The following is a 15148-nucleotide window of genomic DNA, read 5'->3' on the forward strand; positions in this document are numbered from 1 at the left end:
AAAAAAAAAAAAAAAAAAAAAAAAAAAAAAAGTAAAGCTACCTAAATGCTAGAAACAGAGTATAGATTTTTTTGTGTGTTTTTTTTGCGGTACGCGGGCCTCTCACTGCTGCGGCCACTCCCGTTGCGGAGCACAGGCTCCGGATGCGCAGGCTCAGCGGCCATGGCTCACGGGCCCAGCCGCTCCGCGGCACGTGGGATCTTCCCGGACCGGGTCACGAACCCACGTCCCCTGCATCGGCAGGCGGACTCCCAACCACTGCGCCACCAGAGAAACCCCCAGAGTATAGATTTTTAATTAGCAGAGGGAAAAAAGGGAATGTAAGGAGTAGAACACTTTGTCAACTTGATAGGAGTCAGAAAAGAAAAACAAAAAAGAAAGCAAGTGGTAAATAGAAACATGCAGTACAGTGATAAAAATAAGTCCAAATATACTTGTAATCACAGTCATTGAATATGGATAGCATATCTGTGGTTGAAATATTTCATAAAGGATTAAAAAATGCTAAATCAGCAAGGCTTTAAGAATGTATGTTCTGGGGACTTCCCTGGCGGTCCAGTGGTTAAGACTCCACACTTACAGTGCAGGGGTGTGGGTTCGATCCCTGGTCGGGGAACTAAGATCCCACATGCTGCTTGGCACAGCCAAAAAAAAAAAAAAAAAAAAAAAGTACTGTACGGAAGGGAAAGGTTATACTTGTGAAGCAATAGGAAGCATGTTTTAAAGCAACTTTTAAAATACTGACTGAAGTTTTTGTTCACCAGTTCTTCAGCATTCTTGTTTTGTTACATTAGCCATAACCAGAAACAGCTTGTTATTACTTCTGATGACTATGTTGCTGTTATTCCTTCCTGTGTCCACGTTAAAGTGTCTTCAGCCACTATGGGTCTAAAAGCTGAAACTTACTTTTATTTGCTCAAAACTTTTGCCTCTTTGTTTATCTGCTTCTCAAAAAGGCTTTACTCATTTCTGTTGAGTTTTTAGGAACCTAGTAAGTCTCTCAGCTTTTTACTATATTGGATGAGTACTCAGTGTCACTCCCAGGGGTGTCTTTGGAAACTAATACACTTGGAAATCTTTGACTAAAATATATACTGTGGGTTTGAATTCTTCATTCAGTAACTTTTGCTGGCCTTATTAGGGAGTGATATCTTGTTAATTTTATGTAGTAAAATTTCATTTATTTGGCATACAAATGTGTACATATTTAACAGCAGTGCAGACAAATAAATAATTGAATAGGTGATAAAATCTATCTTTAGTTGTAAACGTGATTCATGATTTTTTTTCTATCAGTAAATATCAAGTACCTACTACGTGCCCATTATTAAACTAAGTACTGTGGGATACAAAAGTATTAGATGCAGAGTCACAAACCCTTATTCTTTTAGCAGAGATAAAACAGCATTTATTCCAGAAGAGCTCCAGTTTACAAATAGTTTAGTTTGAAAAATTATTTTTGATGTCAGTTGTTTGGGTCTTAACACAGGTGAATTACAGCAGAACATTAAGTAATTTGAAGAGAACCTTAGGAAGAGGTTGGTGAATAAGGCTAGGTGATCTGGAGAGATGTTTCCAGGTGGATTTTACTGCTAGGATGGCAGTTGGGCGAGCATGGGAAATGAGAGGCTGTTGGGCCAGCTCTTGATCCAATAAGCTGGAAACTTTTCAGATCCCTGTATAGGAGTTTTGCCTTTAATATAGACATGTAAGATTATCTTTGCCTGAATTTCCTTTCGGCAACTACTCTTCTTTTTGGAAGGATGCTGACAACTACCTGGGTGAATGGACACTCCTAGTGGTTAAGAATATGGGTTTTGGAGTCAGATTGATGTGAGTTTAATTCCAGGCACCACTGCTTACGTATGAAAGAGATTTTGGGCAAATTGAATCATCTCTGAGTTTGTTTTTTCATCTGTAAATGGAGATAACAATTTCTACCTCATCATAAATTGTTTTGAATATTAAAGGTGATATAATGTATATTACAAGGCTGGCACATGAGTAGAGTTCAATAATATATGGAAACTACTACTCACTAGACTCTAAACCCTATGATAAGAGGGATTACATCTCTAATGCTTACCACTGTCAGTAGTTGTGTCCCTTGAACCGTGCCTGGCATGTAGTAGGTGCTCATTTTGTTAATGAATGCAGGTGAATGCCTGCTATATTTAGGACTATCATAGCAATAATTGAGATTCAGAATCTCGAGGGGATGGTATTTTTCTCTCCTACCCTACCTTATCCCTAGCCCCAACTTCTGGAGTTTTATTTTTATGTAACTCATACTGTCATAACTCTATGGTGTTATTGATAAAGTACAAAGAGCTTTAGATTGTTAAGAATTCTTGTTCTCAGACTTAAAACTATAGCAGCAATGTCTTCAGAGTCCAGTAGATGGCAGTGCTTTCTCATTTTAATGGAAAAAAATTAAAGCAGGAGTAGAATCCAAATAAAAAGGATCAAACCTTTTTGGAATAATGACACTCTCAGGAGATTAAAATAGCAATTTGGTGATTACTTTCACAAACGCAGCCACATGATTTGACCATCTCAAGTACGTAATCCAGCTGAGATTGAAGATTTAGGGACAACAGCAAGTTTCAGCGTCTGTTTTGAGAGCCTGTACAAATGAAAATTCCTTATATTTTTCAAGGCATGATACTTTTGAAAAGTAGAAAACCTGAGTTCTAATCCCAGTTTTTTTCTGGTACTGTGTTCCTTGAGCAAATCACTTAACCTCTGTTAGTTTTAGGTTCCTCATTTCAAAAGTAAGAAAATTCTTATCAGCTGATTAATGCTAGAGGGAATATTAGAGTTATCTAGCTCAACACCCTTATCTCAGGGATGAAGAAACCGAGGCTCAGGGAGCCTCATGACCTCTTGAACTTGGCATGGAAAGTTAGTTTCATGCTTTAAGTGGTAACTTAGACATAGCTATAATAACATCATATATGTAATATAAAAAATCACTACATACTTTCATAGCTCTTTTGCCTTTAAGGATTTGCCTATAAATTATTTTACTCCATTCTTACAACAACCTGTGGGGAAGGCAGAGCAGCTATTAGAAGTTTTAGCAGTAGTAGTAGCAGCAGGCCTATAATGGCTAACAGTTAGTATTTGGGGAATAAATGAATGGCCAGCATATCAGGATGACTTGGTGGCAGAACCAGGACCAGAACACATATCTCTGTCTTTCCAGACATGCACTTTCTTCATTACACCATGTCACCTGTGTAAAAGTGAGGAGTAGATGATTTTCATCATTAAATTCCTTTTTGAGGTTCCTTCCATCATTTTATTTGACTGTGATTGTGATTAAATGCTGTTAGAGGTATCTTCAACTTATAGCAACTCAGGTGGTCAGGTATTAGTATTTTTGTTTTCAGAATGAAGACGTTGAAACCTAGAAAAGTTGAGATTTTTGTTAACTTTGTAGAACTGAGAAATTAAAAAGATGGCTATTTTCCTCTTGCTGGTTAAATTCATGGATGCTAACTTATTTCCAAAGCACGTCCCACGTGGTACTCAAGCAGAACATTTAGAAGTGGGGATTAAGTATGTCAAGCAGCCTATGTTTTAACAACAGAGAAAGGGATATGGTATAACTTCTACCCAGGTCTCTCAGTACGTCATCAAGTAGAAGTTGGAAGATCACAAAAATAGCTCATTCTGTACATGCTCTACTCAGTTTTCCTCCCAGAGCTCTCCCCCCACCCTGCACCAACCAGGTTACAAAATACAAGAAACAGACCAGACAGATCCTAAGGGGCTGTTTCTAGTAACTGCCTGCTTTGTTACAAAACATCTAGGTATCTGAGCTTAGTTTAAATCCAGGGTGAAACTTTGTTTCTGAATTATTTGAGCTGGTGTGATATCCTAATAACAGTATTACTCCAGGTGAGTATGGAGCTTTTGAAAACTACCATTGCTAGTTTTCATTTACTGAGTACCTACTATATGTCAGACACTCTACTATCTACTTTACATGTTTTGTTTAATCTAACAACTCCATGAGGTAATTATTGTCATTTTATAGGTACAGTATCCTAGAAGAAAAGGTTCAAGTACTAATCCCAAGATTACTTAGTAAGTAGCAGAACCATGATTTGAAACCAGGTCTGATTTATTCAAAGGCTTTTTCTTTTAACAACTATGCTACGTGGTATCTCTGCATTCTTTCGTTCTTCACATAGCATGTCAAGGTACCACGTCACTATCTTTACATTTAACCAGAGATATCCACTATGTGCGTTGTGAGAATCAAATGAGAGAGTACATGGGAAAGTGCTTTGAATGGTATAAAGTGCATTATTGTACAGACTTTGGGTATTTATTATTGTAGAGTGGACATGCAATGCCCATGAGGCCATCAACCCACCAAAGTCCACAGAAGTTCCACATATTAGTCACTCTATTTGGCTTCCCTCTGAGTCTTCTTTTTTCCTTTTCTCTTGGATCAAATTAGCTTCTGACAGATGTTTGGAAAATCATCTCATCCTGTAATTCATATTTATAAATCCTGTGGTCCCCATTCTCTCTCTTCATTGAAGCCAGAGAATAATCTGGGAAAATGCCACATTTCCTGTTATGAATTTGGAGGATCTTGTCTCCTTAGCACAATTTTTGAGCTTTTCAGAATTTTAATACTGGAAAATTCAAAGCCAAGCATGGTTCTTCATGTAGATGTTTTAGATTCTTAGAAAGTAAACAGAAACAGAGCTCCATACTCATCCTCACTAGGGGATTCAGAGAGTTGGAAATTTTGTTTAAATTTTGAAAACTTGTCTTTACTACTCTTTCTTAGATTTGTAATTAGGGCATTCTTGACTTTTTTTCCTTTCCCCTCTGTGAGTCAGTTTTGGTTTAAATTGTTCCTCTAGAAAGCTGGGAATCTTTTCTTCTTCTTTTCTTTTCTTTTCTTTTTTTTTACCTAGTTAACATGGTACCACTGTTGCCTTTTCTTCCTTCTCACTTCTCTTCTCTCACAGTTACAGTAACTGTGTATGCATCCTTCTTCCTGTTAGGGCATAAGCTCCTTTAGGGCTGAGGTTGTATCTTACATTTTTGGTCCCAGGATTTAGTGTAGACTTTGCTTAAAAGATATTTTTTCGGAGTGAATGAATCCACTAAGATCACATGGTTCCTATCAGTATACTTTTCTCTGAAAGGATGACTACTTTAGCAGGGTCACTTTCAGTCCTCTTGTTATGGAGTTGCATTGATGACATTTAATGCACTTCATACTTGGAGTGTGTGACTATGATTGTGATTATTATTATTATTATTTTGTAGTACACGGGCCTCTCACTGTTGTGGCCTCTCCCGTTGCGGAGCACAGGCTCCGGACGCACAGGCTCAGCGGCCATGGCTCACGGGCCCAGCCGCTCTGCGGCATGTGGGATCTTCCCGGACCAGGGCACGAACCCGTGTCCCCTGCATCGGCAGGCGGACTCTCAACCACTGCGCCACCAGGGAAGCCCGATTGTGATTATTTTTTGAGGATAGTTTAAAACACTGAAGTGTGAACAAGAACCTCTTCACCCCTGTTGACTTGAATTAAAAAAAAGAATTGATTTTAGTTTCAAGATCTGTATACCTTTGCTTAATAACACTGTTCTTATTTTCATTGCTTCTTACTGTTTTGAAGGAGAAGAAAACATCTGCTGTCTCAAATCTCAGACTAGATCTGGGGGAATGTACATATTCAGCTGAGGTAGAAGAGGTCTTGCTTTCCCTCCTTAACAACTCAGCATCTGGGCTTTGTCAGAGCCCAGGGGCAGTGGGTGTCCGAGGCTCGAAGGTGCTTGACAGAGACATGTGCACATTTTTTCTTGGTTTAAACTTGCCTGACTCTTAAAAGTGTGTTAACGTCCAAATGAACATACACACGTAGGAACACAGGCTGTCCTTTGATTCATCAGGTAGCCATTTTAGGAGGAGTTGTACAAATAAATACTGTATTTTTAAAAAGTATACTCATTGCATCTGAAAAGATGCTCAAGTTGTAGAATGAGCCATTGGTTTTTTTCCTTGTCCATTATGATTTCTTACTCTACCTAAATAAGTAGAAGAAGGACTATTTGCAGAGCTCACTTACGGTTTAAAGAGTAACATGTATAGTCCACTATCAGTCCCACTAGGGCAAGCTTTTTCTGGGGCCCTTAAGCTGTTGTCCTCAGGCTTCCACTTGGGCCGTTTGTCTTCTCATTAACACATTATCTCTGGATCATTCAGATCTCTCCCAAGTCTACCTCGCCAATCAGCGCTTCCATATATCTAGACTTGAGTCAGATTGCTTGGATGTTTCAGAGACACATACTCCACAATTGCCAAACTGAGCTCAGTTCCTTCCCCCTCTAAGAAAACCTCCTTATTGTGTTCCTTAGTTCAGTGAATGGTACTGCTGTCCATCCACTTTCTCAAGTCAGAACAAGGAGCCATCCCGAACACCTCCCTCTTTTTTTGAGTCACTTTTTTGACTCACTACTTAAGGTGTCTGCTAAACATCTGCTTCTTTCCTGGTTCTTGCCATTCATTGTAGCAAGATTTATCTTCCTAAAATTCTCGTCATGTCCCTCCTTTGTTCAAATCATTTCAGAGTAATTAATGACTTATAAGGTCTTATTGTGATTTGATTCCTGATTTTGAAGCACCCAACCCATAACACTTTAAGCTAAAATTTATGCATCTCAGTTTTAGAGTTTAGATCTCCTTTCCATTGAACATTTTCTGTGACATACCCCCTAAATCCAGTTTGGATACCCCTCTATCTGTTCTCATAGCACCTTGCCTTTCATTTTTCTTGTCACTATCCTTAACCAGTTATATTCTGATTACCCATTTGCTCATCTCTCTTTCTTACTAGACTGTACACTGTGTAAGGGCAGAGACAGTGTCTGTCTTTGCCACTGAATTATCTGTAATACTTAGCACTGTGCCTGGCATGTAGTAATAATACAGTAGATATTTGTTGACTGAGTGAATGAATGTTGCTGTAGTAGATCATTTAAAATTCTGACATATACTACTTGTTTGTCATCAGTTGTATAGCTCTTTATTCAAAATTCTAGTTCATCTATGTTTAAATAGTTTCTGACCACTTCTGCATAGACATCTGCCATTTGCAAATTATTATACTTTTTTAAAAATATATTTATTTATTTATTTTTGGCTGCATTGGGTCTTCGTTACTGAGTGGGGGCTACTCTTCGTTGTGGTGTGCGGGCTTCTCATTGCGGTGGCTTCTGTTGTTGTGGAGTACAGGCCCTAGGTACACGGGCTTCAGTATTTGTGGCTCGTGGGCTGTAGAGCACAGGCTCAGTAGTTGTGGTGCACGGGCTTAGTTGCTCCGCGGCATGTGGGATCTTCCCGGACCAGGGCTCGAACCTGTGTCCCATGCATTGGCAGGCGGATTCTTAACCACTGCACCAGCAGGGAAGCCCCCTGTTATACTTATATATATATGAATCTCTTCATTTTTCTCTCCAGGTTTGCTTTCCCTTCCAGTTTTTTACATTTTTATTAACTATTTTTCCATTTATCCAGGCCTCAAATTTTGCAGTTAGTTTTGATTGATTTCTTTTATCCACTCGATTCATTCAGCTACTAGACTCTTTTGCGTCCTTTGAAATCACTCATATACATGGCTACTTTTCCATATCCATTGCCGTGATCCAAGCTCAGCCTGGCACCCTGTAAGGCTGGATCACTGCAGTAGTTTTCTGGCAGGCCTGTGGCTCTGGTTTCTTTGTATCCACGTTGTCTTATTCACCACTGCCTGATTAATCTTCCTAAAGCATACTTTCATTTTTTTTATTCCTTTGCTTAAAGGTTGTATGGAATAACTTCTTGTCTGCTAGATGTGTCCAAATCTCTGATCTAATTTCCTTTTCTCCGTCAACCTAAATTCAGTCAGTGGTATAGTACTTTTGGTTATATCTCTGCTTTTATCTTTACTTTTTTTATCTCTCTCTCTCTTTTTTTCTTCAGAGTTTGAGATCTCATTACCTCTAGTATGTGTGGATTTTTAGAATAGCCTCCTAACGGTTGTCTGGACATTCTGCTTCCCCTAATTTGTCATATTTGTCATTACCAAAGTAACCTCCATTAAATGCAGCTCTGATCATTGTCCTACACTGTTAGAAACCTTTCATGAGTCCAGTAAGCATGTAGGTTGTCTCCCTTTTTAGTATGACATTTGAGGCTTTCTGTGCTCTGGCCCTCTCAACTTAGTTATATAACTATATCTCCCACTATTTCCCCCTCCAGGGTTCCAAGTAATTTTGACATCATTGGAGCTGAACAAATTGGACCACTATTTAATCTTCTCTGGATACAGCTTATGTTTTCCTACTGTCATGCTTTGGCTAAAGGTGTTCAGTCTGTGTGGGACTTTCCTTCACTGCCATTCAGCCTTCTATGCTTCTTAATCTGTCCCAAATATTGCTACCCCTGCTGCAGCCTTTGATGTTCCTGCTTCTACTAGATGGAATCTTTACCATATTGGAACTCCTGTAGCTTTTCTTTTTAACCTTTCTTATGGCACCTTTGCAGTTTTTACTTCACTTGGAACCTTAACTGGGTTATATACTTTATAGTATATTGGGTTGTATACCTTTATAACGATGATAGCAATTGCCTGACACCCTGTATGTATAAGATGTTCAGTAAACACTGAAATGAATAAGTATATATGTATAATGTTGTTCGCTTCATTAACAGTTATCCTGTCAAGTGGATTATTTTAGTAGAACTTTTATAGTTTTAATAAAGGATAGTCTTATGATTGTTGTAGCAGCTGAAAACTCTCAAAATGTACAGTAACATGTTTTAAAAGGAGACTCATTCAGCGATCTAGTACAGGGATAATCAAATTACAGTCCCCACATGTTTTTATATGGCCTGGGAGCTAAGAACGATTTTTACATTTGTAAACAATTTGAAGGTGAAAACAAAGAAGAATGTGCGATGGAGATGATGTGGCTTGCAAAGCCTAAAATATTTACAGTCTGGCCGTTGACTGATCTAGAAACACACCTGATCATCTGCCTGGAATTACTCCTGCTCATTGGAATATGTGAAATTATCTGTTTCCTTGAATGGTTTAATAGGCACTCACCCAGACTAGTGCCTATTCTGTTCCCTTCCTTGAAAAAGAATGGTTAGGCCTGGCTTCAGAAGAATTTTGAGTGACATGTAAATCTCCTCTGGGCTCTTTGGCACTTGGCAGTATCTCACACAGATAACCAGATACAAATGAGCCATTTCTTTCCATTATGATCCTTCATCAGAGGTCTGCCGGGATCGCACATCTGGTGAAGTTAGATGTCATTCAGAGCAAAGCTCTTAGCATATTTCAAGAATGTTAATTGCTAAGTGGTGGCTGAAGCAGAAGGGTTTAATAATGTCCTTGAGTTGCCTTAAATGTACATGGACCCAGAATTTTAGACCTGAAAAAGGTCTTAGAGATCAAGTGTAGCATGGTCATTAAGAACATGAGCTGTGGAGCCAGACTGCATGGCTCTTCTACTTAATCCTCTCCGTGTCTCAGTTTCCTTACCTTTAAAGTGGGGATAATAATAGTACCTGTTTCACAGGGTTGTGTGAGTAGTAAACATGTTAACCCTTAACATTAACACTGAAACGTTAATTTAACATGGAAAACAACACTGCCTGGCATACTGGGAATGCTCATACATGTTACTTCTGTGTTTGGCTATTATTGTTTACTATTGTTTACATTAGTAGTAGTCTCATCTCATTTTTTTTTTTTTTGCGGTACGCGGGCCTCTCATTGTTGCGGCCTCTCCCGTTGTGGAGCACAGGCTCCAGACGCGCAGGCTCAGCAGCCATGGCTCACGGGCCTAGCCGCTCCGCGGCATGTGGGGTCTTCCTGGACCAGGGCACGAACCCGTGTCCCCTGCATTGGCAGGCAGACTCTCAACCACTGCGCCACCAGGGAAGCCCTCATCTCATTTTATAATTAAAGAAACTGAGGCTTAGAGGGATTAAATGATTTTCTTCACTTCCATGACAGGCAGAGTGGGTTAAGACCCAGAATCGTCTCTGTAATGTGTTGCTTTTAGTTATACGTTAGTTGTATGTTAGTGAGTGTGGATAAGTTTTTAATAGAAGAAATGTTTGGCAGATTTTTGCATAAAATAAGTATAACTAAGTGGAATGTCATTAAATCATTTCTCCTGAGAATCTTAAATTTACTTCTAGTGTCTTTTTGGGTTTTGTAGCTCATTTACAGGATTATCTCCTCTGTCCTTTCTTTTCAGCTGTTCTCATGATATGTAGATTATTTCATAGCCAGCTCACTCTTTTTTTTTTAATTGAGATGAAATCCACATAACATAAAATTAAGCTTTTTTTGTTTGTTTTGTTTTGGTTTTTTTTGGCTGTGCTGCACGGTTTGCGGGATCTTAGTTCCCCGACCAGGGATCGAACCCGGGCCCCAGCAGTGAAAGCGCTGAGTCCTAACCACTGGACCACCAGGGAATTCCCTAAGCATTTGAAAGTGTGCAGTTCAGTGGCACTGGGTATGTTCACAAGTGCTGTGCGAACACTACCTCCATTAAGGTGCATGACATTTTCATCACCCCAAAAGAAAATGCCCATTAAGCATTCACTCTTCATTTTGCGCTCCCCAACCCCCAGCAAACACCAGCCTGCTTTTCTCTCTATGGATTTGCCTATTCTGAGTATTTTACGTAAATGGAATCATACAGTATGTAATCTTTTATGTCTGGCTGCTTTCACTTAGCTTGAGTTTCTGAGGTGCATCCGTATGTAGCATGTATCAATACTTCCTTCCTTTTTATGGCTGAATGATATCGCTTTGTATGAATACTCTGTACCACATTTTGTTTATCCATTCATCCACTGATTGATGTTTGAATTGTTTCTACCTTTTGGCTATTGTGAATAGTGCTGCTATGAACATTTACGTACAAGTATTTGTTTTCAGTTCTTTTGGTTATATACCTTGGAGTGGAATTGCTAGATGATGTAGTAATTCTATGTTTAACTTTTTGAAGAATTGCCAGACTTCTTCCCACAGCTGCTGACCACTTTATGTTCCTGACAGCAATATACTAGGGTTCTTAATTTCTCCACATCCTTAACCAACAATTATGTGCTGTTTTTTGTTTTGCTTTCTTTTAATTTTGTTTCTTTATTTTTTTACTTTTCCTAGTGGGTATGAAGTGGTATCTCATTGTGATTTTGATTTGCATTTCCCTAATGACTAATGATGTTGAGCATCTTTTCATGTGCTTATTGGCTATTTGTATATCTTTTTTGGAGAAGTGTCTCTTTAAATCCTCTGCCCATTTTTTAATTGGGTTGTTTGTCTTGTTGTTGGGTTGTCAGAGTTCTTTATATATTCTGAATATTAGACCTTTATCAGATACATGATTTGCATATATTTTCTCCCATTTTGTGGGTTGTTTTTTCACTTTCTTTATAGTGTCCTTTGATACACAAAAGTTTAATTTTGATGAAGTCCAGTTTATGTTATTTCTTTTGTTGCTCATACTTGTGGCATCATATCTAAGAACCATTGGCAAATTGAAGGTTATACAGATGTACCCTTGTGCTTTCTTCTAATGGTTTTAGCTCTCACAATTAGGTCTTTGATCCTAATTGTAATTTTTGTATATGGTGTTAGGGATGGGTCCAACTTTATTCTTTGCATGTGGCCATCCAGTTGTTTCAGCATTGTTTGTTGAAAAGACTATTCTTTCTCAGTCCTGGCACCTTTGTCTAAAATCAGTTGACCATAGACATATGAGTTTATTTAGTATTCTCGGTTCTATTCCATTGATCTATATGTCTGTACTTATGCCAATACCACACTCTTTTGATTACTGCTGCTTTGTGGTAAGTATTGAATTGGGAAATATGAGTCCTCCAACTTGGTATGTTGTGTGGATTTTCATTTATCAAACCACCCTCACGTACCTTGGGTAAATCCCACTTGTTCCTGGTGTATAAATCTTTTCTAAAAAATTATTTTTAATTGTGGTAAGATATACATAATATAAAATTCACCATCTTAACCATTTTAAGTGTACAGTGTGGTGGCATTAAGGACATGCACCTTGTTGTGCAACTGTCATCACTATCCATCTCCAGAGCTCTTTTCATCTTATAAAACCGAAACTCTCTACCTATTAAGCAGTAACTCCCCATCTTCTCCTTTCCCAAGCCCCTGGCACTCACCCTTTTACTTTCTGTTTCTATGAATTTGACTACTCTTGGTACCTTATGTAAGTGGAATTTTACAATATTTGTCCTTTTGTCACTGGCTTATTTTACTTAACATAATGTCCTCAAGGGTCATGCATGTTATAGCAGAATTCTTTCCTTTTTAAGGCTAACTATATTCCATTGTATGAATATACAACATTTTGTTTTTCTGTTCAGCTGTTGATGAATACTCAGGTTGCTTCTAGCCCTCAACTACTGTGAATAATGCTGCTATGAATGTGGATGTACAAATATCTCTCTGAGTCTTTGATTTCAGTTCTTTTGGGTATATAGCCAGAAGTAGAATTGCTGGACCAGATTGTATAAGCCTTTTAGTATGCTGCTGGATTAGCTTTGCTAGTACAGTTGACCTTTGAAGAACATGTGTTTGAACTGGGCAGGTCTACTTATATGTGGATTTTTTTTTCAATAAATACAAACTACAGAACTGTACAATCCACAGTTGGTTGAATTCATGGACGCAGAATCATGCATACCAGAACCATGGATACAGAGAACTGACTGTAAAGTTATATATGGGGAGCTCAAGGCCAAGTGCAGACAGAGAGATGCAGGACCTGGGACACATGTCTTTATTTAGAGTCTGTGGGTAGAGTGCTTTGGGGTTCCTGGGCTAGGGCTGGATTGGTCAGTTCAAGCCAAAGGAGCAGGGTTTTGGTAAGTTCCATGGAGATTTTTATCTATGGGGTGTGTAAAGTATACAGGTGCTGGGAAGCAGGGGAGACTTTGATCATAAGTCATTGCAGAAGCTACATTTGCTTGTGACTCTGCATCCTGCTATCTAGGGCATGCACTTCCCTGAAAGGGGGTCTAGTGTTAGTTTAAGGTCCCTGCAGGCTGCTTGGCCAAACAAAATGGAGGCCAGGGCAGCAGTACCATGGAGTAGCTTAGCTAAACTCTTTTACAACTTGTAGATCTGTTCAGACTTTCTGTTTCTTCTTGAGTCATTTTTTGGAGTTTCTGCGTTCCTAGGAATTTCCACTTTATCAAGGTTATCTGATTTGTTTGCATACAATTGTTCATAGTATTCTTCTATAATACTTCTTATTTCTATAAGATTGGTGATAATGTTCTCACTTTCATTCCTGATTTTAGTGATTTGAGTATTCTCTTTTTTTGTCTTTTTCACTCTAGCTTAATATTTTTCAATTTTATTGCTCTTTTCAAAGGACTAACTTGTTTTTTTTGATTTTTCTGTATTGTTCTATATTCTCTATTTCATGGATCTCTGCCCTAATCTTTATTATTTACTTCCTTTTTGCTTTGGGTTTAGTTCTTCATCTTCTATTTCCTTAAGGTGGAAGATTAGATTAATTGATTTGAACTCTTTCTTTTTTTAAATGTAAATGTTTACAGCTGTACTTTTCCCTCTGAGCACTTTTTCACTGTATCCCATATGTTTTGATATGTTGTATTTTCATTTTTATTCTACTCAGAGTATTTAATAATTTACCTTATGATTTGTTCTTTGACCCACTGGTTGTTTAAGAGTATGTTATTTACTTTGTAGTTTGTGAATTTTCCAACTTTCCTTCTGTTATTGATTTTTAGTTTCATTCCATTGTGATCAGAAAAGATACTTTGTATGATTTCATTTTTTAGAAATGTATTGAGATTTGTTTTGTGGCTGAACATATGGTCTATCCTGGAGAATGTTCCATGTGCACTTGAGAAGAATATGTATATGGTTGTTATTGGGTGGAGCATTCTGTATACATCTGTTAGGTCTAGTTTATTTATAGTACTTTTCATGTCTTCTGTTTCATTGTTTATCTTTCTTATGGTTGTGCTACACATTGTTAAAAGTGGGATGTTGACTTCAGCTATTTCCCATTTTAGTTTTTGCAGTTTTGGCTTCATATGTTTTGTTATATGTTGCTAGGTACATATATGTTTATAATCATTTATATCTTCTTGACCTTTTAAATATTATATAATATCCCTTTTTGTCTCGTCTAACAATTTTTTTTTGTCTTAACGTCTATTTGTCTGATATTAGTATACCCATTCCAGCTTTCTTTTGGTTACTGCTTACATGGAATATCTTTCTGTCCTTCCATTTTCAACCTATTTGTGTTTTTTTTGTCTTAATGTCTATTTGTCTGATATTAGTATACCCATTCCAGCTTTCTTTTGGTTACTGCTTACATGGAATATCTCTCCGTCCTTCCATTTTCAACCTGTTGTGTTTCAACCTATTGTGTTTCAACCTATTTGTGTTTCTGTCCTTCCATTTTCAACCTATTTGTCTCTTGTAGACAGTATATAGTGGGTCATTAAAAAGAAAATCTATTCTTCCAATCTCTGCCTTTTAATTGTAGTGTTTAATTCATTTACACTTAATGTAATTACAGATGGAAGGACTTCTGCCACTTTTCGATTTGTTTTCTTACATCTTTTTTGTTCCTCAGTTCCTCTGTTACTACCTTCTTTTGTGTTAGTTATTTCTCACATTTTGATTCCTTTCTCATTTCTTTTACTATATATCTTTTAGTTATTTTCTTAGTGGTTGCCCCAAGAATTACAATTAACATCTTAATTTATAACAGTCTAGTTCAAATTAATACCAACTTAGTTTTAATATTATACAAAACTTTTCTTCCGTATAGCTCTGTTCCCCCATTTTTATGTTGTTGTCATCACAAGTTACATCTTTATAATTGTGTGCCCATCAAGATAGGCTTATAATGATTGCTTCATTTATTTGCTAATTGGTTGATATTAAATGCTAAACCCACCTTACATTCTTAGAATAAATTCAGTCAATAACGATGCATTACTATTTTGTCCTTATAACGTATTGCTGGTCCTACTTGCTAATATTTTCCTAAGGATTTTTGTGTCTATATTCGTGAGGGATATT

At 37.7% G+C, this 15148-nt stretch overlaps 1 protein-coding gene and 1 non-coding gene across 2 annotated transcripts in view; one reads left to right on the top strand and one right to left on the bottom strand.

Annotated features, from left to right (window-relative positions):
* UVRAG (UV radiation resistance associated) overlaps positions 1-15148 on the top strand; it is a 318729-nt gene that overhangs the window by 69731 nt on the left and 233850 nt on the right. The window lies entirely within an intron of this gene.
* TRNAE-UUC (transfer RNA glutamic acid (anticodon UUC)) lies at positions 10441-10512 on the bottom strand. The gene has a single exon. It is a non-coding gene; the product is annotated as a tRNA-Glu (tRNA).

Source organism: Aethalodelphis obliquidens, unplaced genomic scaffold (genome assembly GCF_003676395.1).
Source record: "Aethalodelphis obliquidens isolate GAN/ISIS:26980383/991018 unplaced genomic scaffold, ASM367639v1 scaffold50, whole genome shotgun sequence".
NCBI classification, from domain to species: Eukaryota; Metazoa; Chordata; class Mammalia; order Artiodactyla; family Delphinidae; genus Aethalodelphis; species Aethalodelphis obliquidens.